The following is a 23,372-nucleotide window of genomic DNA, read 5'->3' as shown; positions in this document are numbered from 1 at the left end:
CTGCTGGGATCCTGTCAGGAATACAGCTGTTGTTGTGGAGGGGCAAACTGTGGAGTGCAGTTCTCCAAAAGTGCCCATGGCTGGCACTCGGCCGTACCTGTTTCAGCCAGCTGAGGAGCAGGACTCCAGTCCTCCCCCTTGCATGGCAGAATAAAAAATAACAAAAATACAGAAAGTAGGAAAGAAGTGGTTCTTTGCCTTTGAGGGCTGAATCTTCAGGTTGAGATGTTTGTGATTTCTCTGCGACCACAGACTCTTCTAAAGAGAAAAAGATGAGAATTCCAGGTGACTCATGGAAACAGGACTTTAAAACCCCTTATAAAACATTACAAACATATCAATAAAATCATGGAATCGATCACATGGTGCATTGTGGGCTTCCACAGTCACCATCACAACATACTTCCAGGTGTAATTTGCATGTCTGGCATGTGCAAAGAATGATTTTTCTTTCTACAGACTTTGTAACAGAATCTGAAAATTAGGCTGGCCCCTTCCTGCTGCATATCTTGCAAATAAGTGTGAGTTCACCGTCAAAACACTGTAAACAATTCTGCTTTTGAGGCATGAGCCAAGACAGAGTCCAGCCTGCTCTCCTGTGTCTACATGGGCTCAGCAGGGCTAACAGGAATATCAAACACTCAGAAAATACTTCAACAGCTGTAATGCCCTGAGCCCCTCCCCAGGGAGCACAGCAGTGGGACAAGGGCTTGGTTTCAGACAGCTGCTTCTCTAGGTCGACTGCCTTTTCCTTCTGCAAGGTTCCCACTGGATTTGCTTGTTGGACAAATAGGGGCTTGACTAAGAATATGTGGATTTGCTATAATTTGTGCTGTGGAGCAAACAAGTGGGTCCCTAAGATATTTTTGGCTGAATAGATTGCTTCATGTCAGACTCCAAGTGCATGAAGCTTCTTGTGTTTCCCTTCTTTTGGCAGAATTATCGCTGTAGTTTTCTCCTGATAAGGTTTAAAAGTCCGCCTCAGCTGGGACGTCCGAAAGGGGTGCAGCCTGATGCTGCATGGTGACTCTGCACGGGGTGGTTTGCTGCTGGATGGGAATGGCCACGGAGATGCAGTTTTACTTTAACTCAGCAGAGGGCCGAGTGCTGCTGTAGCTGCAGCTGCCAGCATCTCCCGGTGCTCTGGAAGAACACAGCCTGGGCGATGAGTTATAGATCTCGTTAGGCACCTGGATGCTGTTGACATTTAATCAATTAAAAATAGCCAAAAAGGGGATCAGACTGCTGTAATCCAGGATAGTTACCTGAGGCCTGAAGCCCGCTAGAGCAGCACTGCTGATGCCGCTAGCTTTTGCATCAAGTCTCTGTGGTTTAGAAGCGCTAAAAATGAAGACCCCCCGAAACCCAAGAAACCTGCACCTCACGGGGAAGAAGAATGACAGATGACCATTTGCATGTTGCCTCTGAGTCAAGATCAAGGTTAGGCAAGTGCTGCCGCCACCACAAAATTCGGAGGGTCAGCATGCTGTGAGGTGGAGAGGGCAAAACTGTAACTGCCCCTTCCAACTGCAGCAAGCACTGCACCGGTTAAGCTGTGGAGTGAAACCATGGCGCAAGAGTTGGGGTGAGGTGATAATTAGCAGGTGGATAGCAGAAACTTTCTGACACAGATAAAACCACTCTGCTGCTGATCCTTAGGGCTCAAAGCATGCCTACGTTTGACATAACAGCCTAGCTGCTGTAAGAGCTCCCTCCCTGCAAAGGATGGCCCCTCTCGCACTCCCGTCCATACTTCCACTATAGACTCCTGCTGCCTTGCCTTCTGGTGAGTCTTGCAACAGGGCAGCTGCTGGGTAAATCAGTTCATACCTTCTGTTGTGGGTGGTTGTCTTTCCAGTGGATCATCTGGCAAACCCAGTTGAGGAAAAAATCCAAGGTATTTGTATCTGATTCTTTTCACTGACAGCAGCTCTGTTCATATTCTGTTCATGTAGCAATGAGCCCCAACCCAGTACAGACTGATCTGGCACAGTTGGCACAGGACATTGGATTTTAAGCTAACAGCATCTGAACTATAGTTCTACTTCATGACATTGCTTGCTGGGAAAGTGCTGGGTACCATGACATGATACACAGGCTAAGTAACATTTAAACTGGTGTAAATTATTACTTTAGGATTTATTTACAAAAGATATGCAGGTTAAAATACCTGTGCAATGCACAAGGTCACAGCTCTGCTGCCAGTTATTTTCGGTACCTGCAGTGATGAGGCATTTTGCATAGATGAGATGTAGGGGAAGTTACAGTGTCAGCCCTCATTGCTTAGGTTGACAGGTGCCAGGTGATACTCTGCAATCCATATTTCTTTTTTACTGAGAGCCCAACTGTCAAATACCTGTAGGCTAATAAAAATAGCCATCCAGGCACTTGAATCTCCTGCTGGGTGCCTAAAGCTCTTTGAAAACCATGCCCATAGTCCATCATGGTAGGACTTCCTAGAGTTAAAATTCAAGTAGGCATCACACTTTGAGCACCAAGAAGCAAAGAAAGAAGCAGAAGATAAACTTCATCACTAATAAACTTACCCACACTTTCTTTATTATATTACACTCCTCCTGTGTGCCACCCATGGAGATTAGTGCTATCTGCTGAGCTGACGTAGGAAAATTCTCCCTGTATGTACCAGGGTAATGTCCTATACAAACTCTTCAGGTTCTGGGGAGATACCTTAAAGAATGAGGAACTGATTCACACTCTCCTGTGGGTCCCAAACCGTTCTTGTTTGAGCCAAGGAAGAGGAAAACCTCCCAATATTTCCAGTGTAAGCCTGAGGATGTTGCTATGCTGCTGGAAAAACGCATAAATATCCAAAGATCCTTCTTCAACTCTTCTTGTCATTTCTTTGGAGCAAAGACTCCAGGAAATGAATCTGTGGGAAATACAGATTATAAATAGATTCCCAGACTCTGCATCTTGCTGCAGCTAAAACCTCTGCAGAATTCACATGGCTATCAGCAAGATGGGGTAGGAAGGGGATGTGACATGTCCTGGGGAGAGGATGTCTTGTGGCACGTTGCAGCTGGAAGTGAAGGGTGTTAGTGTGCAGTGGGCACATTGATCTTGCTGGGGCACCCAGTGGGTGCTGTGCCTAGCCAGCCAGTGGGCAGATTCCCAAGCTGCATGTCATGGGCTGCATGAGTTTATAAAATCAGGACAAACATCAGCTTTGTAAAACTGGCTAGGTGAAAAATGCTGACGGCAGGGACAGTCTTAGAAGGAAATACTCTACTCTGTCTCCTCAACCCCTTCCTGAACTGGAAAGTACATTTTATCAGCCCTCATTAAAACAAAACAGGGAGGGCAAAAGTCTTATATGTGTGAAACCATGAAATAGGTGGGGCTACAGTATGTATGCAAGTTGGAAAAGAGTACAGCTGAGGTGGGATCCAGAAAGGAAAGGGAAGGTCTTTCTAAATGTGGTCTCCTGAGGCGTGAGTGTCCATACACCAGCTTGGAGTTTGGGTTAGGGGAAAACCCAATGTGAGGAATGCAGGGCTCTGGCAGCTGGATTTCTCTGCTTTGCATTAACTTGGGCTCCAGCGGTGCTTGCACTGGATGCGGCTGTGAAGTGGGCTGTAGCTCCCTCACCGGGACCACACTCACACGAGCTGGTGGGATGAGCCTTGCTCCAGAGGCTCTGACTTCAGTGCTGGAGCACAGAGCAGGCAGCAGGCAGGGAGGAGAGGATCTGCTGTCCCATGAGACTTCCCACCAATGGCAGAGGTCAAAGCTCTGGCCTGCGGAGTGGGTGATCTCTGCCCAGGCTGTGCAAATCCGGTACAGCTCTCAAGAGATCCTGTTTGGCCATGTGGGTGGAAGGAAGTGCGGTACTGTGGTTTGGGGAAAAAACAGTGTTTCAGAAAGGAGAGCTGTGCTGTGGAGTAAGACTCGGGGACAGAGAAAGCTACGAATCTGGAGATTTGGCCAGGGTATTTGGAAAACATCTGCAGCAATTCATCACACAGCCCCTGCAAACACCATGTGCAGGAGTGGTCTGCCTCTGGCTGCTGTGTTACTCTGCCAGTGGTTTTTTTGACATGCTGCAGCAACAACTGGGTCTTTCCCTCCATGTCCCTGTAGAAGGTGATGCATTTAACACATGCAGGTCCCCATAAAACCAGGCCAGTAGTTTTTATGCCACATGGGAAGTAGTGGATTAATCCCCGGCCTGGGGGGTGAATGTGTTAAAGATCGTCACATTAGCACATCCTCAAAATCCTGAACCCAAGCTGAGGTCTTAGTTCACACCAAATGAAAGCAATATCATTGGAGCTGTCAGACAAGGAAAGGGTCTTGTCCAGTTGTTTGCAGAGAGTTCTGGTATTGCTAAGGTATTTATGGGGCTGTTTTGCCCTCAAGGCTTGTCACTAGCTGATTTACAGTCTGGGAAAATGCAGCCAAATGGAAACCTGAGGGGTCTTTCCTCTTTTCCCTAACCTTCTCACAGCACAGGTTCTTGTGAAAAGGAGAAGATAAGGTTCCTGTGGGACAAAGAACACCCACCCACCCACGGACCAGGGCTTCTTCTGCTAAGGACTCATGTACTAGGGCTCAGGACAGTGTTGGGCAGACTTCTGAAATGACTGCAGTAATTCATCAGAGTTCTCACAAATGCCATGCTCATCCACACCTCCCCAAACATCATTGGCTATGGGCTGCTTCACTTCTGATGGCATGAGAGAGACCTTCTCGCACAAGAACAGATTCTTGGAAAGGAGAGACTTGCTGTAGCTGTGGTCTGGGAGCGCCCCAGCAGACCAGACTCCCTCAAAGTGAACCACTTCTTCACCCAGTCCGTGTTTCTGTGCTGGAAAGCATTAAACAATTCTGCTAGAGAGCATTGCTGTGAGATTTGCATGACCACTTGATGCTCTGAGTGTTTGCACACTATCAGTTAATTCCCTGGGAAGTGCAGCTCCCTGGGAATGAGGGGTGAACTCTGGGCCCATTGCCACTGGAGGCTGTGCATGCCAAAGGTTGCATGGGTTAAAAGGGAAAAAAAGAAACTATTAGCAAAACTCATGGGAAAAAACACCAATTAAATGCAAAGATCTGAGCTCTGGGGAAGAAGGTCTCTTGTCCACAGTTTGCCAGGGAAATAACACTGTATGTTGCCTGGTTGCATACTGTGTCCTGTGCTTCTGCTGTTTGCTGCAGGTAGAAACAGTGTACTGGGCTTGGTGTAACCTGTATGGCTTGTGACCCTGAACTCCCTGTACATCACGGAGTACACAGCGAGCAGCCTCTGGCCTGTGGTGGTGTTCATATGTTCATGAAGCTTGAATGGGAGGATGAAGGCTAGGGGCAGTGGGTACATCAGCTGCGCTGGCGATGGTGTTTGGATGTGACCCTTACTCCTTGAGAAGCTGGCGGCTCATGGCTTAGACAGGTGTACTCTTTGCTGGGTGAAAAACTGGCTGGATGGCCGAGCCCAGAGAGTTGTGGTGAATGGAGTTAAATCCAGTTGGCGGCCAGTCACAAGTGGTGTTCCCCAGGGCTCAGTTTTGGGGCCAGCTCTCTTTAATATCTTTATCAATGATCTGGACGAGGGGATCGAGTGCACCCTCAGTAAGTTTGCAGATGACACCAAGTTGGGGGGAGGGTTGATCTGCTCAAGGGTAGGAAGGCTCTACAGAGGCATCTGGAGAGGCTGGATCGATGGGCTGAGGCTAACTGTATGAGGTTCAACAAGGCCAAGTGCTGGGTCCTGCACTTGGGTCACAACAACCCCATGCAGCACTACAGGCTTGGGGAAGAGTGGCTGGAAAGCTGCCTGGTGGAAAAGGACCTGGGGCTGTTGGTGACAGCCGGCTGAATATGAGCCAGCCATGTGCCCAGGTGGCCAAGAAGGCCAACGGCATCCTGGCTTGTATCAGAAATAGTGTGGCCAGCAGGAGCAGGGAGGTGATCGTTCACCTGTACTTGGCACTGCTGAGGCCGCATTTCGAATACCATGTTCAGTGTTGGGCCCCTCACTACAGGAAAGACATTGAGTTGCTGGAGCATGTCCAGAGAAGGGCAACAAAGCTGGTGAAAGGCCTGGAGCACGAGTCTCATGAGGAGCAGCTGAGGGAACTGGGGCTGTTTAGCCTGGAGAAAAGGAGGCTGAGGGGAGACCTTACCGCTCTCTTACAACTACCTGAAAGGAGGTTGTGGTGAGGGGGGTGCTGGTCTCTTCTATCAAGTAACTAGTCATAGGATGAGAGCAAATGGCCTCAAGTTGCGCCAGGGGAGGTTTAGATTGGATATTAGAAAAAATTTCTTTACTGAAAGGGTTGTCAGGCATTGGAACAGGCTGCCCAGGGAAGTAGTGGAGTCACCATCCCTGGAGGTGTTCAAAAAACGCATAGACGTGGCACTTCAGGACCTGGTTTAGTGGGCATGGTGGTGTTGGGTTGATGGTTGGACTTAATGATTTTAAAGGTCTTCTCCAACCTAAATGATTCTATGATTCTGTGACCCTGAGCCTCTGATGCCAGCAAGCTCAGGCTCTGGCTGATGCTAAGTTTGAGTCTGAGCCCCATGGAGGATGGAAAGGAGCAAGGGCCAAAGACAAATCTTTTCCTATTTCTCTCAGAGTTGCTGGTAGTGTACAACAAATTTATTTTCTCATCTGCCGTTGTAATACTCATGGATAAAGGCTAAAATGCTTCTGACTCTTTGCTTATTACAGGAAGTTCAAAAATGGGGCATATGTACCTCAGAGAGGCAAGGCTTCCCAGTCAAACACATTTATGTTTATTCCCAAATGTCTTCCTTTGAGTTGAAGAAAGGAACACCAAACCTTTAACTTTGACAGGGCCTATCTTCTTCCATCTTAAGATATTTTTGGTCAGGACAGTGAAGGTTGTTTTGCTGTACTTGTTTGGGAAGTGTCTGTGCAGTGGCATGGAGGAGAGCACAGGCAGGCTTAGCCTGGCCACAATGCTGCCCCACTGCCTCTGCCAGCTCTGCAGGCATCAAGCTGTGGAGCACATGACGAAAGAGCTTCCCATGGCCCCATGCCCGCTCTCTGCCCAGAGGCAGCAACTGGTCAAACTGGACACTGCTGCAGCAGCTCTTTGTGGCTATTGCCCAGGCACCGGGCTGACGGCTGCAGGAGGCAATGCCTGCTGTGTGGTGAGCAGGGCCTGGTGTAACCATGCATGCTTTTGGGTGGGGTTGTCCATGCTCCTTGCAGTACAGAAGATTAAAACTGGTGAAAGTCCAAAGGTTTGGAAAACAATGTGATGCCAGGTATAAAAGAGAAGAGACCTGGCAGTAACTGTACAAATAAATCTGCTTCAGCACTTACTGAAATGGAACATATACTGAGAAAGAAAAACCTCCAGACACTGCTATATCCCATGTAAACAGAGGTCCACACAGTCAGAGTCCGCTGGGCTGTTCTGGTAGCAAAGAAAGGACAATAAGCCATGGCTTTTTGAATTGCTTTTCCTAATTGCTCTTTTGTTATTTTCCCTATTTATTTAATAATAGGAGTTAGAGGAGAAGGGTAATGCCAGTTTTGAGTCTGTGGTGCAGTGACTGATGCTAGAAGAGGATGCAGTAACATATTTAGATTTTAATAAAGCATTTGACACTGTGTCTCAAAGTCTTCTGCGCAAAACCGATTAAGACAGGCTATATGTGAAAGCTACTGATGGAAAAGACTGCATCAGGTGGAGGAAGGTATCTAAGTTTCTACAAACATCACTGCCACATTAAGATCTGATTAATCAATTCAGACTAACATCAGATTAACATCATCTTCATCTTTGCTGCCAGTCTCAGACAAGACCTTTCAGCTCCGGGCCATCACATCATCTATTGCATAGGTAAGAGCATTTAATGAGCTCCATCCCATTCCCTGTGGGCAGCAATCATGCTCAGAATCAAGCTTGTTGTTTTCCTTTACTCAGTTTCATCTTCCTCTTCTAGAATTAAAAAAATTATTGCAAGTCTTCATGCTCTGGAAATCTCCTTTTCATTACTCCTGAACTTGATTTAAGACACAAGACAGAGTTTTTCAAGGTACTTTCAGCTAGAAAGACTTCCAAATTCAGCTGTCCATTCTTCATCTCTCTGAGTGCATTCAGCTGAAACTGAATAAGAATCTTTCATTTCAAGTGATTTTGAAATGCTCCAGATGTGCAGACACATGCATATAATTTCTGGAAGGACTTCTGATTTCTACTCGTATCTCACACAGTTTCTTGCTCACACATCTGTTGGGAGCACATCCTTGCATTCACTGGTGATATCTGTGCTAGAATCACCTTCCACTTCTCATCCTTGTCAGCAAGGTCAGCATTATCAGGCAGCTCCAGCTCTCAGATTTATTCACAAAAGTTCCTATCTGCTGCTTTTGATGTCAAAGGAATGTAAATTCCTTTCTTGTATCATCATTTTAATGCCTTATGTCTGGAAAAAATATTAGTGGTGGGCACCCGGAACATCTTGGAAGGGTTGTTGTTTCCATACCATGTCACCTGCCCAAAGCAGTAATTCTCCATCTCCTGAACAGCTTCACACTCCTTTTGGTATGTCCACTTAGTGCACTGAGAGACAGAAACTCCAGTCATCAGCAGAGGTAGTTAGTTCTTTGCAGGGAGTTGTATCAGTCTGCAGATGAAAAAGTTGCTTCAGTTCTCCTTTGTACTTTGAAGCAAGTACTGATTAAGAGCCATCAGAGGTGCTGTGTTGCAATCAGCAGCTATAGCTTTTACAAGTAAGATTTTTTAAGATGGGCCAGCCATAAAGACCCTCTTTCATAGCTTTCTAATTTCCCCAGGCAATTTGGTCATGCCCAACACTCTGGAAGACCATAACAACTTTGAACAGTTTTGGGTTTGATCATATTAAATCAGATACATCATTCCAGTAGGCATCACCAGATCTGTACCATACCTGGCTGTGAAAACACAAGGTGAATTCCCTGTGAATTTGGTATTTATCTTTATTAGGGCTGAAGCCAGTCTTGACCTGAATGAGGGTTTGGTCCAGCTCCTGTGAGTGGAGCACAGGTGTCAGTGCAAATTTACTAATGGGGTGGCTGAGAGGGTCTCCAAGCCCCTGCTGCTCCCAGTAGATCAGCCTGTACTTTACCACTTCTGTTTTCAGTTTTTATCTCTAGGTTGAGCTGACAAAGTAGCTGGCCTTACAAATGGGAGTCGTTGAGTGGCCATGGCCTTCATTTAAATTCAAAAGCCCCACATAAGGGGCTAATTCTGACTGTGGTGATGTGGTTTGTCTGGGAAGATGTTTCCCTGACAATTAAATCACCTGGGAAAAGACTGTGCTCTCCTGCAAGCTGGGGCAGAGTGTGGAAGGACTGGATGAGAGGTATTAGAAGCTGGAAACCTTCTTTATTTTCTCTGTGTCAGGTGAATTCAGCTTTAGCAGGAGCTGAAGGCAAGAGGGAACTGGCCCAAAGCTGTGGCTCTTTTCCAGAGGCAGGAGGGCAGATGAGTGGAGTGTTGCATTTGGGTGCCTGTTATTTTTTCAGAAGATGCTGATCCCTGCTAGGAATGTGAGGTATCAGTGGTGTGTTCAGAAACTCTTTGCACAGCCTGTGGCTGGGATCTGTTTGCTCATACGGGTCTGTTTGCATATTCTAGTCCTCACACTGCTGAAGAGTTAGGTGAAGCCTGAGCCTATATTGAGTCCTGATTTCAGCTTTTCATGGCATCATATGTTAGTGTGAAGAGTTAAGCAGGAGGTCTCAAGGTGAAGTGGGAGTCCAGAAAGGGGGGGGGATTAAGGATCTGGGTGTTGGGGGGGGGTGTCATAAGTGAACCCGAGGGGGCAAGTAGCTTGAACATAACCTGAGTGTCTGTGGCCTGGCAAGAAATTCAGAGTATCAGGACCAAAGAACTGCCTGGACTTTGTTGTATTAAGACTTTCAGGGGATTCAGCAGCTCTTCTTCCTCTCATTCCTCCTTCCTCTGAGGCAGGAATCTCCCAAACCATTATCAGGACTGCCCTTTTTCTTAGAGCAGACTCTCCACCTTGCTGCTATTGACATCAGACCCCTTCATCCCCACCAGCCATGTGCCAGACCTCTCTGGGAGCAGGGCCAAGGCTGGGCCATGTCTGCCAGCATGAGAACTTCAAATGCCCGCTGCCCACAAAGGGACAGTCCCATAGCCCTGCAAGCCCTCCTGGGGCAGACCCATAGCCCTGCAAGCCCACATGCCAGGTTCGGTTAGGCAACAGGTTGCAGGCTGCTGGGAAATGAAGAAAAGTACTTCTCCTGCTTGGGAAGGAGGGGCACTGTGTTGAGTTTATGCTGTAACTGTGCTGCATATCATGAGATAGCTTAACGCTCTTGAGCTGTCAAACCTGGCATTCTTCATCAACCTGAATGTGATTTTTTAGAAACTATTGTTAATTACACTCTCCAACTAGAAAGCACAGGTCTTTGATCAGTGCTTCACCAAGTGAGTACCATCCATTGCTGCATCTTGTGTCAGCTCATTAGGAGTTACCTTCATTACGAACTGTGCTCGTCAGCTGTGGCTGAAGTCCTGGACCTGGAAGCCTGCATAGGAAGAGAAGGAGTAAGATAAAGTTTTTGTTGCTAGGTCTCAAACCACAGACAGCCAGTTTACATAGAGGAGGCCTTGTAGTGAAGGTGCAGTCATTGATGAGCAAAAGAAAAGGCCCAGCAGCTGTCCCAGAAGTGGTGTGTCAAATGGGATGTTTTTTTTCCCATTGTCTCATCTGCAACCCCAGGCAGAGATTGATGGTACCCGTGTTTGAAGCATGATAAACAGGAGTGCACATGAACTGAGTTTCTTGGAGCTGTACTGCCAGGGCAGGATTTGGCCTCACGGGTGCAAAGTGTCAGTGTTGAAGTTATTTTTTTTTAGCCTTGTTCACACGCTGTCTGGTGATTTAAAGCGTAGCTGGTGTCTTGACCCTGAAAAAGCAACCACACTCAGGAAGACTGTTGTCCATGAGGCTGCCCTGCCGTCATAGAATGATTGCTCTTCATAAGCATATAGAGAACTGGAAAGTGAAAGACTTTCAGCATTAATTATAGCTCATTTTTCTGGCAGCCCACTGTTCCACAGCTGATTTAGAGCTGCCTGAAGAGAGGTTAAGAGCCCCTTTGTCCAACTGCGTGGAGAAGCGATCTAAAATAGGAATAGTGCGATGGGGGAGAAGGATGCTTATGACACTGTGACATGCCTTTGCAGTGGCCTTTACTCCCTGCTAAGGCAGGGTGGCCAATGGCAACAATTGATGCAACAAAGTCATCACTGCTAGAAATCAATTAAGCAAAAAAGCCCTCTGGCATTCTCCAGTTTCCTTCTACTTGTCCTGAGACCTTTGCATCTCTTGGCTTTCAGGACATCCTGTCTTTGGAACCCCAGGCTGGGCAGCCGTGCCCTGCTACTGTTCCTTTTGTGGCCTCCTCCTCACAGCGATCCTTCAGCTGCAGAAAAGTCTGGGGAAGGCTGCTGCCAGAGTAAGTGCAGAGAGGTACAGCATGTGCAGTTTACTCCCCTCTAAGTGGGCAGCAGCATGGCTAAAGAAGTGCTGTGAAATGCAACCAATGTAAAGTATTTCAGTCCCCCTTCTCTTTACACGCCATAACTATTAACTGCGCAAGTGCCGTGTGGGTCAGAACATGCGCTCCATGCTGCTTTTGCAGGCTCAGGCTCAGCCTCTCGCAGAACAGCTGCTCAGCCTGAGCCCTCATGAGGAGCCACTTCTACCCCACAAGCCCTCTCTTGGCTCTGATGCTTTGCGTCAAGGGTGCTCTTGATTGAGAAGGGAAAGTGTTTTTCCTTCCTTATTCAGAGCATGCCTCGAGCATTTTGGCTTGGGAGCCCAGCTCATACCACAGTTCCTCTGCCAGATGTGGGCCTATCATGAGTTTTTTTTCTGTTTAATCATACAAAGAAAAATGCATTTGCCTTTCTCAGCAGACATTTACACTGCAGTATCTCCTTCTTAGTCCTAGAGTATATTTTTCCCCCTACTGAATTATATGGTTTACTTTGTGTGCTGTGTTTTGCCAAATGAGAAGCGTGAGGATGATGCTGTTTTGGAGTCGGACTGATGAGGCCCTGCTATTCCCAGCCCAAAGGTTAATGCTAATGCAGGATTTCATGGGAAGTTTATCTCCGAGTGCTTCTGGGCAGCTCAGCTGGTAAATCACAGAAGTCTTAATCTTCAAATCAGCAGGCAAAGCCTGATGTTAGGGGCATTGCTAATGAAAGATAGTCACAAAAAACTCTCAGGCTGGCAGCAGAGGCTGCTTATACAAGTTGTCACTGTTTGAGCATTCTTAGAATTTTTTTAACTTTAATTAAATGTTCTGTGGCCCTGCAGCATGGCAGCTGGATGTGCAGGGACGTGCAGCCCCTCAGCACACAGGGGTGCACAAAAGCACTCACCCCAAACCCACCAGAGCTGTCTGTCCCTCGTCCTCCCCTGTGCCTTGGTGCATGCAGGTGCCCACCCACAACGTGGCAGGTTGCAGGTGGGTTGCGTCTGTGGGTGACTGCAGGCAGCTGGCAGAGGTGTGCAGCTGGAAAGCATTACCAGCTCCAGCTGCATCACCAGTGGAAAGCAGGGCAAGTGAGGAGGGGAGAGGAGAAATGATTAGCAGGGCCTGTGGGAACACAGGGAAGAGCAACAGCCCTCGAAGAGGAGTTTGTAGTGATGGAAAAGCACCGTGGCTCTTTGATCCTCTGGCTTCTCTTAGGGTAGCAGGATTCCCCAAGCCACCAACACTGCGAGGCTGGCACACTGCTTTGATGCATGAGACCTCACATCTGAGTTTGTGAAGTGGTGCGTGTCCTGCCTGCAGTCTATAGCATCCTGCCTCTGTGTGTTTATCAGCATAGTGTTTTTGCACGATTTAAAAGGAACGTCTAGCTTAGGACAGCGTTTCACTTTTTCCAGCCACCCTGCTCTAGCAGATGTCTCCTGACTTTGAGGTTATAAGCGTAAGCACTTAAGAACTGAAAAATGCAACAGGAAGGTTTTCACCAGGCAGCCTTCCCCGTGCGTGGGGAGCAGGCAGCGCGGGTGGCCGTGCTACTTACCCCGCCTGTGCTCCCACCTGCCTGCCGGGCCGCGGAGCGCTCGGCACGGCGCGGAGGGTGGATGGCTGCGGTGCAAGCTGCCGGTGCTTGAAGTACTTCACTGTGCATTTGCAGGCAGGCCCGGCTTGCTTTGCCGCTCTGTGCACGTTCGCAGCGCTTTAAGGCGCAATTTCAAACCGGTTTTGTTGAACTGAGAAAGTGAATCGCAACGGAGCAGCGAGTTCCTGACTCGGCTGAGCCACGGTAAGCGCCGCTGCACGCCCCCGCCGGGCAGGAGCCCTCCGGCCGGGCTCGGGGGGGCTTTGCCGGGAGCACGCACCGGCTCACCGCCGCTCTTCGTGCTGCCCCCGGGGTGGCGGGGCTGGGCGCCCGCAGCCCGCCGCGCTCCCGGGCCGGGCGGCTCCGTCCCGTCCGGTTCCCCCCGGGCCCTCCCGGCGGCCGAGCATCCCGGGGCGGGGCGGGCTGGGCTGTCCGGCGGGCGGGGGTGGCTCCCGGTGCCGCCCCTCCGCCCGCTTCCTCCGCGGCCTCCCCCGGGCCACGGCCGGATTTCGCTGCCCTCGGACGCCGGTGGTAGCGGGGCCGCGCCGGGGCTCCCCGGCTGCATCCCTGGCGTGCGGGTCGGCTGCGCCGCGGGAGGGGCCCGAGGGACGGCGGAGCAAGTGAGCGGGCTGTGGTGGGGAGCTCTCCCCCCTTCTCCCCCCTTCTCCCCCCTTCTCCCCCCTTCTCCCCCCTTCTCCCCCCTTCTCCCCCCTTCTCCCCCCTTCTCCCCCCTTCTCCCCCCTTCTCCCCCCTTCTCCCCCCTTCTCCCCCCCCACAGGGGTGTCCTCCACCTCGCCGTGGCTGTTGGGAGCACAGGGCTGTGCTGCAGGAGCCCGGGAGTTGCAAAACATCTCCTGGCTTTGCAGCACGCTTTTTTTTTTTCCCCTTCCCTTTTTTCCCCTTACACTTGGAGTAGCTAATTGGATAGGAAAATACTAACTGCAGGGGTGGGATTACTTCATGCTCTTGCAATGCTGTTTTGCTGTTCGATTTCAGTCCTTTCGCGTGAAAAGAGCTTGCCGGGTGGTGCTGCCCCGGCCGCCCTGGGAGCGCGGTGAGGGGCGGGTGCAGGCGCTGCTGTGCCGCCAGCGCCTTTTTTTCTTAGCAGGTCTTCACTTTTAAGGGAGTTTTCGTTGTCTTTGTGGCTGCGTTGCTTTCAGAGGAGATTTGCTCTTTTGAACGGTGCGTTTACCGGGTTCTGCAGTAATCCCGGTGCATTGCTGTGTGACCTGAGGCTTCCTCATCTGGCAGGTTAATTCCATTACTAGGGCTTTTTTTCCTTTGTATTGAGGAGATTTCCATAGAAAATGTGAGATCCAGTGAGGCGACATTGCTAGCAGCAGGCTGTTTTCTTCCCAGCCTCCTGGCTGGTGTCCTGGCTCTTGCAGCCACGGGTCATCCTGGTGTGGAGCAGCTCTGAGCTCTGCTTCATCCCCCTGGAGATTATTTTCCTCTTCTGTTGCTGAAAGTTGGATTTCCTCAGATTTGCCTGAGAATGGGGGGACCTTGAAAGTTCTCATACAGGTGGCATTGAAATTCAGCCAGCCAAACCAGTGGAAATGGCTCTCCGAAGAGTGCAGTCTGTCTAGATGTGCTCCTTGAAAAGCTTATTCTTGAATACGAGCAAGAAGTTAAGTATCTTTTTAAAGAAAAAAGAATGAGGAGGCAAGTCCTGGATGTTGATTCCTTTAGGCCAGGAGTCAGCAGGATGCTTAAATGTGGGGATGAGCAGCCTGGGGTTGGTCCTTGGGCTGGCTGGGTGCATGTTTGCCCCATTGAAAAGTTTGCAAGTAAAGGACCAGTTTGTCTGACTTAAGCTCAGCTTTCCTATGTGTTCCTCTTCAAAAGGGGATGCAAAGTGTGGTGCTTGGAAGCAGCTCGCTTATCCTCTTTATCTTTCTCCTACAGGTACTTTTTCTTGCTCTCAACTGACAATTACAGTAGTAAAATAGGGAGGGAGCTATTTGTCTTCCTTCTTTATTGTAAATATTTTACCTGTCAAACAGTAACCTTGAAAATAATTAAAACCAAGGAAAGTTGCTTTGTAGGACTTAAACCTGGGCTTCCCCTGATGGTATCATCCTCTGGGGTGCAGCTGTTTTGCTTTACTTGCCTGAATTAATTTTATTGTGGTATTGAGAACTCCCATGTGGTCCCTGGAAGTTGTCCTGCATTTTGAGAACTTGCTGAGTAGCTGCTTTTCTTCCCGAAAAGGTAGTGCTGTTAGGTGGGAAACTTCCTATCCTAGCCTGTCCCTGGGGACCCGAAAGCAGACCTTTGCAGCTTCACCCTACTGAAGGTGGTCTTGGTTAATATATTTTTTTTTAAAGTTAGTTGTCTCATCTAAAGTTTCAAAAACTCGGTATTTCTCGTAATAGTTGCATGAATTAGCTTATGTTCTTCCTTCTCCTCTTCTGCTAAGCAAAAATCCACATCTATTTTGATGCTAACAGCAATCATTCAAAGGTTTCCCAGACCTGGGGCACCTACAGTCCATTTTTGTTTGCACGCTGGAGCTGTGTCAGTCTCAGGTGGTCTTCTCCAGTGCAGGGAGAGGGGGCTGGAGGTGTTAGGAAGCCAAATGCTTTTGGTGGGGTTGCTCCATGCTGCAGAAGAGCCAGAACCTCTGCAGGGAAAGTGATGTAGTCTTGGTGTCTCTTCCTGGAGAACAGCTTCTTTTGGGATGAGGCATCTGTTGACCTGTGCTGTGCAAGGAGCTATCATGACTTTCTCAAAGTGACATCTGCTGTGACGTTAGTGGGGAGCAAGTTGCACTTTTGATGCCTTTCTGGGTGAGAACTCGGTGACAACGTATTGTGTGTTCCCACAAGATAATTAAAACAGTGGCCAGAAAGGGATGAGATGTTATCCTCAGTGTGGCAGTCATTATGGCAATGGGTCTTTTAATTATCAGCCCTTTACCTCCAGTGAATTATAACCTGAGAGCAAACACTGTTCTTGTTAGCTTTAAGGATTTAATTTTTTTAAGAGGCCAAATGATTGTCATTTGCGCAGAGCTCAGCCACAGTAATTCTCGTTTACTGCCCTCCAAATCGCAGCATCATTAGTATTGGGAATTGCAGGGGAGCAGTGCAGGGCTGGGGCAGAGGACTGTGCATCTGGAGCCAGCAGCAGCGTGGCTGGGGAAACCCAGGCAGTGCTTGGAAGTATAACTGCAGGGGATGTCGCTTGTGGCAGGGAGCTGAGCCAAAGTATAACTGAGAGCTCTGTCCTTCCTGGCTCCCAGTGGCTGGAGCTGGTGAGGGCATGGGGATGCCTTTTGGTGCACCACTGGCAGTGCCTGGCTGCTTTCTGGCTGCCACAGCACTGGAGGCATGGCCACAGCCACCACTCATGGGGGCTTGTGTCTCTCCCAAAAGGAGAAATGTGTGTTGGCTGCTTCACCAGCCCCGGGCTGAGCTTGATGTCTGCCGCAGCAAGGGCCAGAGCTGTGCTCAGCTTGGGGTGGAGTTTCTCCTCCTTACAGCCGGCATCCTCTCCAGGCTGTTCTTGCCCTTCCCTTCTGACTTGCTTCAAGTCTTTCCCTGCTTTAATGTTGAGATGTTAAATGGAGTCTTTGTGGTCAGCTGTGGCAGGTGAGTGATGCTGTATCCTACTGGGGCTGTGTAAAATGCCACAGCCTGTTTGCTGGGGGCTGCTGGACCTAAAGCAGGAAGGGACGAGTGGCAGCCCCTGCAGCTCCTGGCCCTGGGCAGCCTCATGAACCTGCTGCTGCTGCTTTCCTGCATCCCTGTGCCTGTCTGCTCAGCAAATGCTGCTGGAGCCTCCCACTATTTTATGTGGTTGTCTCAAAACTGCACAGTTATCTGTGTCTCATTGAGTCAGAATGAGAGCACATGGGCCAAATCATGCCCTCCCACTGAGAGCCAGGGCACTGTGTGGTTTTTTTGGGATGCAGAAAGGTATGAAGAAAGGCCATGTAGGTGGAGGATGGGCACAGAGCTGGGGGACGGCAGTGCCATTGCAGTGGCACTGAATCGTCTCGGGCAGAGTCACAGGGTGGGCTGGATGCTGTTGCTTGAGTGGAACCGGTTACTGTGGTCTCTGCTCCCCTTCAGCTGCTGGGTAGGGTGGGAGAGGGACCTCTGTGGCTGGGGCCATCTGAGTCCCTTGCTGCTTCTCTCCCTCCCTGAAGGAAGGGTTAGTAGTGCATCTGGGTGCTCTGATGCCATTCAAGCCATGCTTTGCTCAGCCATATGTTGTCCCTGAGGGCAGGGGACAGGATGTGGCCGGCTGAGATCACCCCATGGGTGACCTTGCTCTGGGATGGTGCCTGTAGGAAAGGCAGTGCAAGAGCACAGGGCCCCCTCTCTGGGGAGTGAGGGTCTGCTCTGCCAAGACCCCCTGCACAGGCAGAGGGGACTGTACCACTGATGATCTTGTGCTTGGATCCCCTTTGGAGTGATGGATGATGTTTGGCAGTACCAGACGTGTGTGCAGCCCGATTGGGCTGCAGTGATGATGCTGAGAGTTGCCTGCTGATGCTTGCAGCCCTGGGTGAGCGAGTCTGGCACAGCTTGCTCTAGGTGGAGTGTTTGCTCTAGAGAGCTCAGGCTTTGAAAAGCTTTAACAGGACGTTACTTTTTGTGATAAATTGATGGCTTCATTTTTCTGACCTTTGAAAGCTTTTCATGCATTAGCTACATGTAGGAAATGTAATTTTCCATGCTGGGAAACGGTGAGTTCTAGCTCTGAAGAGAATGACTGATGTGATCTTTTTTTGGATGTCTGGCAGAGCTCATTTAGTGTGAAACAAGGCTTGGGTCCTGGGCTGAGATCTTCTGCTTCAGAGAGTCTGTGTCTGCATGACAGTGGAATTGAAAAGGGGAACTGGGAGAATTCAGTAGAATTGTTTTCTTTTGATGGCTGTGATGAAGCTCATGGAGAGACACCAAGGCACAATCCAGACTTACAGAAGGATTTCAGTAACTGAAAAGTAGCTTGAGGGGAAAAATGAAATGCTGAAATGATGAAGGCTGAAGACTGCTTGGTCCTGAGCCCCTTGGTCCCTGGGGCTCCTCTGATGCCGTTCCCACTGGCAGTGGTGATGGGCCATTGGGGTCTGGTCCTGCTGTGCTGAACAGTGTGCTGGCAGATGCAGTGTTGCTCTGTGTGCATTGATGTAGCTGTCACTGAGCTGTCATCTCTTCCCTTACTGTTCCTTTAGCTTCCCAGGGGTGTAGTGTCTGTGCTGTCCCTCTTCTGGGTGCTTTGGGGTTAGCATTCATAAGCCCTCTCCCAAATGAGAGGCAGCAACTTGCCTGTCCTCCTAAAGACTTGCCCCTGTTCCCCTTGCAGCTGCTGTGGGTTACAGAGCACCTGGATGAACACCCTGTGCATGGCTGCAAGTCACTGTGGTGCCAGTACGCAGCCTGGTTTTGGGTATTTGTGATGTAATGTACACAGTATAAAACCCAGTTCTTGCTCTGTTTTTATTTACAGGAGGTATCTGGGGACAACATCACCTCAAGGTGCTTAGTGCTCGTGTTGTGCAGCAGTCAGATGTGGCAGAGGATGACTCTGCCTCTCGGAGCATCCACAGTGATGCCAGGAAAGCTGCCCATGCACATGAGTCTGCAAGTGGTAAGAGTTGGGCAGGGCAGCTGCCTGTCTTGCATGTAGTGTTTTGTAGAGTGGTAAGGATACATATGTACACATACAGACCAGAGACCCCCAAGTCCCTCAGATGTTAGTTCTGCTTCTTTCACTTGGAAGTTCCCCCCTGCCGTATATTGGTGCATCATTAAAATGGGAAGAGTGCAGTTGCCCTCTGGCTGTGCTGGAGCTTCTTAGATTGGACCTCTTCTTTTCTCTGCTATTTTGCTACAAAAACATCCCTTTCTAACAGTAAAGTACAGAGGGGAAACTGGAGTAATATCTATCTTAAATGCATTTTTGGGTCATAAGCTGAGTATATCACTACTGCTTATTAACCTGTGTATCAGACTTGGTTGGGGACTGTAAGGCATGTGCACAGAAAAAATCCCCATAATTTCACAGCAGATGCAGGCATTCACTCTGCCCTACCAGATGCAATCCTGCAATGCCATGTGTATTTGCAGGTGGTCAGTGATCTGCTGGAGTGACTGAGCTCCAGACATGCCTGTAGTCTGTGGGGACCACAAATGGTCATCTCCTTTTGTGCAGGTTTTTCATCACCTGTGGGATGGGGAGAACTGTTTTTCCTAGCCTCCCCAAGAGCAGAGCTATAAGACCTTTTTAATTAGTGATTAGCAAGTGCTGGGAGGCTTTTGGCTGCAGTGCAGGGGGAAAGATGGGGGGAATGGGGGTCTGTGTGTTACATGGCAGCAGTATCTTGAGGTCTTTCTGTCCCTGCTGTTGCAAGCACAAAGGAAAACCTCAGCTTAGCCTTGAAGCGGGAGCTGTGTTGTGACCATGCCATAGGTGGTGTTACGCATCCCTGTGAGCAGATGACTTGGTGATGCTGGGTGGGTTAAATCGGGCACTGACTGCAGGTGATGCTGAGTGAGGAGTGTTTAAACCCTCCCTGTGCCACAGCCTGCTTCCCAATCTGCCTGCTGGGATCCCAGCCCCTCTCCCTCCTGAGCAGCAGGATCCATGTCCCAGCACTTAGTGTCATTCAGGTGGTCTTCCCTTTGCTTTGTCCCTGAAACCTGACAGACCCTACCTTCTCCTTCTCAGGCATTAGAAGAGACGCCTTTGCTGGGGCAGCTTGTTCCCCAGGCTCTGAAGCTGGTACGTGCCGAATAAACGCGGGTGTACCCCTGTTTGGGACTCCTGGCAGTGTCTGTGCATTACGCTGAGGTGAGATTATCATGTTAAGTGCACTAATTCTCCCAAAGGGCAAAGAGGAAAACAATCTGGGGAGGCAACTCTTCATGGAAGTAATTAGGAAGGATCCTTGCCAGTGTGTTGGTCCCTCGTGTAGGAGGTCAGGACTGACTTGAAGGCAGCTGGTAGCTCTATTTAGTGGCTGATCTCTATTAAGAGGGGAGATGTGAGAGTGCTTTAGAGAGCTGCTGGTCAGCTCAACATCGTGTTTCTCGGGTTTAATAACTATGGTGTGGAATGTCACAGGACAGCAAAATCTCTAACTGCTGTGAGGCTTTACAGTGAGTCTGGATGTCCAAAATTGTTCTCTTCATTCAAAAAGAGATGGGATGTGGGTGTGTGATTAAGGAGGAAGAATCCTGCTGTGCAGGTCTGGCAGAGATCTGCCTTGACTGGGGTGTACCTGCTTGTCCCGGCGCCTGCTTTGAAGAGGCATGGGGGAAGGCTGCTCTGCACACCGGTACCTCAGGCTATTGTTTCTGGCTGGGCCGGGTGGTGTTTCTCCATGCTTGCTTACAGCATCGGATGCAGATTGCTTCCCAGGGAACAGCGCTCTGCATATGTGGACGTTGGCTTGGATTTCTTCCTATGCAAAAGGGGTTTACAGGAATGTACTGAGCTCCTTTATAAAACAGCTTGAGATCTAATGAAAGACATCACTGTGTAAGAGGAAAATATTGTTAGTGAGTTACTCACATCGTTAACGAGGTCAGATCATTGCCTTGTAACAAAATTAGTTTGTTTTGCTCTAATCAGTTTTAGTAGCTAGAGTGCTCAATAATTACTCATGTCCTTATGAAAGAGATGGGACAGCAGGATTATAGCTGCTGGCAGACTTCTCCGACTCTGAAATGAATTGTGCAGATTATTTGGGGAAGGCATCTTTCCAGATGCACAGTGCCCCTGGAGTGGTGCTGGCAGAACCCGGCTTCAGCCAGGAAAGATCATGGTCTGTACGTAGCATGGCTCCTCTGTAAAGAGCTGTCTGTAGGGGTGTTCAGAGAAGCATTAGCAGCACGAACATCTTTGGACTCTGCTGCTGTCTTCATTTTTTACAATCCCATTTGACATGCAGCATGCTCAAGGTGTCTCTCCAAACTCCTCCTTTCTTTAGTCTATGTAAATTGCCAAGACCCCAGGGGCTGTCAAATACATCTGCTCTCTAAAACAGAAAATATCCTCCTAGGTATTTGCACCTCTAGTATCTTTTCTTTGTTTTATTTTTTCTGATGTCAGTGGCGTGTTCTTGAAAAGGCAACCTGTCGTGGCCAGGATGGATGGGCAAGGCTGGATGCAGCTTGAGAGGACAGGGTACTGAGAGCCACTGCTGTGGTGGTGACTTGGCTCAGGAACAATTGTTGTCAGTGGGCCATGCTTTTCCTTACAGGTGTGATGGTTGTGCACATGCCTTCTGCATAACCAGCTGCTGCACAGCAAGAGAAGAGCTGTGATGATGGGCAGCAGCAGGCACCTTCTCCTGTGCCTCGCTTGGGAACACAGGGTGGGCTGTGAGACTGCAGGACCTGCTGTGCCCTTGGTCTCTCTCAGTAGACCCGTACCTGTAAACTGAGTCAGTGTGTAGATTCTGATCAAAAGTCAGGCTGGACTTGACCATCCCACAGGTGCTGGAGGTGAGTGGTGGTTCTCCAGTGTCTGCCTGGCAGCTGGGAGTGTGGTGGAGGGATAGCAGAGCTGCAGCACCATGGAGTCAGCGTGGGGAATGGCTCTTGCCAGCACTGTGGCCTCCATTTTGTTGTGCTCGCCCTTCTTGATGGGTGCTTGCACCTGGGTCGGGCTCTTTGAGTGCACACAGTTCAGCAGCTTATATTGAAGTTGCCCCTTTCTGTGAGAGACTTTCTGCAAAAGGATGACTTCATGCTGGAGCCCTCAGCTTTCCCTCCCCTTAATTCACTTGCTGACTTCAGCTAAAATATTGTTAATACTTGCTATACTTTCCATTTCCTTCCCAGTATTTCCTTCTGGCTCTGTTCAGATGTATTTTTTTCCCCTGAAATTGAGGGAATTGTTGTTGGGTAGTGTCTCTCTCTTGAAGGGGTGCCAGGTGTCTTGGAAGTGAGGTGGTTTGTGAGCTGTGATCCCTGCACCTTAGGGATTGCCTGTCTAACTGGCCATAAACAGTGAAGTATCATTTGTCTGGAGTACACAGGGAGTTTGCTGGGTCTACTGCTCCATCAGTGCTCCCCCACAACCTGCATGGGGTGTTGGAGGTAATGATCTAATGGACTCTTCCCTAAATAAGAACCAGTGGGGGTAAATACTTGAATACAAATTTGTGTAGCTGATGCCATGTTTGTAGGTTGCAAATCCAGCTTCAGAGATTTGACTGCTGCATGGACCTGCATCTCTGCAGCTGCTTCTCTGTTGTGAAAGCTCCTGACAAACAGACTGAGGCTGTGATTGCTGAGCTGCCATCTGTAGTAGCCCTCCTGCTCCTTCCCATACCTCTGCTCTGATTCTGCTCCTGTGGTGAATCAATTCAAGAAGCTGAACAGACAAAAAGCTGCGTACTGGTGTTGTAAGGTGGCATTTTTGGTGATCTAGTCCCTGGGCTCGGAAGTACTGGTGTGGGTGCAGGGAAGGGGCAGCTACAGGACTTGCTGTTTCTCCTTCATGAACTTTGTGAGATTCTTGTTGGCCCATTTCTCCAGCCTGTCAAGATTCTTCTGAATGGCAGCATAACCCCCTGGGACACGCTCAGTGACTTGATATTCCTCCTGGGTCCCCTGCCCTTGCTCCCACACTTTGTGTACTTCCTTTTAATGTCTGAGTTCAGTCAGGAGCTCCTTGCTTGTCTGTGCAGGCCCCCTGCCACTACTGTTTTGTTTCCAGGAAGTGGAGATGGATCGTTCTTGAGCTTGGAGGACATGATCCATGACAATCATCTGGGTATCCTGCACAGCTCTTCTCCCCAGGACTCTGTCCCATGGGATTCCTTCAAGCAGATCCCTGAACAGGCCAGTGCCTGCTCTCCTGGGGTCCAGGGCTGTGGTCTGCAGGCTAGTTGTCCTGTTCACCCCTTGGGATTGATCCTGAACTCCACTGTTGCATGGCTACTGCAGGCAAGGCTGCTCATGACCTTCACATCCCTGACCAGTTCTTCCTTGTTGTAAGTACTAGGCCCAGCAGAGTGTCTCCTGTCATTGGCCCCTTGCTCTCCTGTGTCAGGAAGCCGTCTTCAGTGCTCTTCAGAAATTACGTGGCTTGTTTGAGCCCTGCTGTGGTGTTCCTCCAGCAGATATTGGGGTTGTTCAAGTCCCCTGTGAGGACTGGGATCTGCAAACGCGAGGCTTTTTCCAGTTGTCTGAAGGTCTCGACTATTTGTCCTGATCAGATGGTCTGTTGCAGACAGCCATCACAATGTCACCTGTGTTGATCTGTCCCCCAACCCTGAGCCTAAGCTCTCAATTGGCTCAT

At 49.4% G+C, this 23,372-nt stretch overlaps 1 protein-coding gene across 4 annotated transcripts in view; it reads left to right on the top strand.

Moving 5' to 3' along the window:
• The first annotated feature begins 13,584 nt into the window (after positions 1–13,584).
• LOC138690478 (ankyrin repeat and fibronectin type-III domain-containing protein 1-like) overlaps positions 13,585–23,372 on the top strand; it is a 256,553-nt gene continuing 246,765 nt past the window's right edge. Inside the window, exons 1-3 of one of the 4 annotated variants that reach the window (XM_069809569.1) lie at positions 13,585–13,723; positions 18,567–18,707; positions 19,788–19,910. The gene's annotated coding sequence lies outside the window, so the exon portion shown is untranslated. Of the gene's footprint in view, positions 13,738–18,566; positions 18,708–19,787; positions 19,911–23,372 lie in introns of all 4 variants that reach the window. The other 3 variants (XM_069809570.1, XM_069809571.1, XM_069809572.1) reach the window with 3 other exon arrangements.

The sequence above is a fragment of the Haliaeetus albicilla genome, chromosome 22 (genome assembly GCF_947461875.1).
Source record: "Haliaeetus albicilla chromosome 22, bHalAlb1.1, whole genome shotgun sequence".
Classification (NCBI taxonomy): Eukaryota; Metazoa; Chordata; class Aves; order Accipitriformes; family Accipitridae; genus Haliaeetus; species Haliaeetus albicilla.
The sequence above is the reverse complement of the archived record's forward strand: the minus strand, read 5'-3'. Positions and strand labels throughout refer to the sequence as shown.